This window comes from Solanum lycopersicum, chromosome 7 (genome assembly GCF_036512215.1).
Source record: "Solanum lycopersicum chromosome 7, SLM_r2.1".
NCBI lineage: Eukaryota > Viridiplantae > Streptophyta > Magnoliopsida > Solanales > Solanaceae > Solanum > Solanum lycopersicum.
The window spans coordinates 48,942,291-48,944,523 of NC_090806.1; the positions used below are offsets into that span (position 1 = coordinate 48,942,291).

Consider the following 2,233-nt stretch of genomic DNA (forward strand, 5'->3'; position numbering starts at 1 on the left):
ATTGATGGCAATTAAGCAAGATGAGTAGGGGGGCGTAGCGGTCGCTTTATAACCTTGGGCGTGAGACTAGGCGCAATGGTCATCGATGCAAATCTTGGTGATAGTAACCAATATTCAAATGAGAACTTTTAAGTCCGAAGAGGGGAAAGGTTCCATGTGAACGGAACTTGCACATGCGTTAAGCGATCCTAAAGGTTGGGGGAGCCTCGACAGATAGCATGTTTCGCGCATACTCCGAAAGGAAATTAGGTTAAATTTCCTGAAAGGCGATGTGGCAGTTGACGCTAAAATTAAAAAGTGCGGAGACATCGGCGGATGCCTCGGGAAGAGTTATATTTTATGTTTAATAGCCTACCCACCCTGGATTCGACTCAGGCGAAGGTGGGATCCAGTAGCTGGAAGAGCACCGCATGTTACGTGGTGTCCAGTGCACACCTCGAGTCCCTTTAAAATTAGAAGGATCGAATGTCATCCATGCCCGGTCGTACTCATAACCAGATCAGGTGTCCAAGGTGAACTACCTATAGTCGATGGAAAAATGTAGGCAAGGGAAGTAGGCACGGGGGTCCCACTCCTTAACTCGTCGGCAGTCGGTGGACTGCTCGAGCTGCTCCTATAGCGAGAACGGGTCGCCACTTGGTGGCTGGGGGACGAACTGGGAATGGTTCCTTCGGGTGCCTTCCAAGGGCATCGAAAATCCAACTGAATACTAGTAAGTACAAGGGGAATTCTACTGTTTAACTAAATCAAAGCATTGGGATTGTCCCAATGGATGTTTACTTAATGTGATTTTTGCCCAGTCTTTGAATGTTTAAGTGAAGAAATTCAACCAAGCACGGGTAAATGGTGAGAGTAAATTTGTTTGTCTTAAGGTATCCAAATGCCTCGTTATCTAATTAGTGACGCAAATGAATGGATTAACGAGATTCCCATTGTTCCTGTCTACTATGCAGCAAAACCACAGCCAAGGGAACGATCTTGGCCGAATCAGCGGAGAAAGATGACCCAGTTGAGAATAATTATACTCCAACTTTGTGAAATGACATGAGAGGTGTAGTATAAGTGGGAGCTAAAAGGCAAAAGTGAAATACCGCTACTTTTACATTATTTTACTTCTTCCGTGAATCAGAAGTGGGGCACTTTCCCTCTTTTTGGACCCAAGGCTCCCTTTGTGGGCCAATCTGGGCGGAAGACATTGTCAGGTGAGGAGTTTGGCTGTGGCGGCACATCTTGTTTAAGATAACGCAAGTTTTCTAAGATGAGATCAACGAGAACAAAGATCTCGTGTGGGACAGAAGGTTAAAATCTTATTTGATTTTGATTTCCAGTATGAATAATAACCGTGAAAGCAAGGCCTAACGATCCTTTAGACCGTTGGAATTTGATTCTAGCGCGGGGATAACTGTCCTGTGGCAGCAAAGCATTCATAGCGATGTTGCTTTTTGATCCTTCGATGTCCGTTCTTCCAATCATTGTGAACCAAAATTCAGCAAGTGTTGGATTGTTCACCCACTTATAGGATACGTGAGCTGGGTTTAGACCATCTTGACACAGGTTAGTTTACCCTACTAATGATATTGTCGAAATAGTAAGTCAACCTAGTATGAGAGGAATTGTTGAATCACAAAATTGGCTATTTCTCATGGTTGAAAAGACAATGGCGCGAAGCTACCATGTGGTGGATTATAAGTGAGTGACTTTAAGTAATAATTTGAACTCAAAAGTGAACCATGCCCCCCCCTGTACGCTTGCCTAACCGCAGTGGGGGCCTCTAACCCCCAAGGGTTCGTGTCATTAGCAAAGTCTCCGTGACGGAAGCGACGCGGTGACTATGTTGAAGTACAATTTCCATCGAGCGGTAGGTAGAGTCCTTTTTAGATGACTTAAGTACGCAACTTGGTATTGTAACTGGCAGAGTGGACTTGGTACCACGGTCCACTAAGATTCATCCCTTTGTCGCTACGATTCATCCCCTCCCCCTACATTCCTCATTCCCCAAACCTAAAACACAATCATTCATAACTTTTAAAATAAGTGGTACATGTACTGCTTGCATATTTTGAAGGGGAAAATATAACTAAGTGTTTAAATATAAGCACCAAAAATAATATCACACGTGAAGTTCACTAGTTTGATGCTAAGTGTTAAGCTATACATTCTACGATGATTAAACACTTGTCCAATAACTACGCCCCATTGCGAGGTTTTTCGTCAAGTTGAGTTTATTTTTCAA

At 43.7% G+C, this 2,233-nt stretch overlaps 1 pseudogene; it reads right to left on the bottom strand.

The window, feature by feature from the left end:
* Window positions 1–330: 330 nt before the first annotated feature.
* On the bottom strand, window positions 331–1,473 carry LOC138337468 (uncharacterized; annotated as a pseudogene).
* Between the last annotated feature and the right edge of the window lie 760 nt (window positions 1,474–2,233).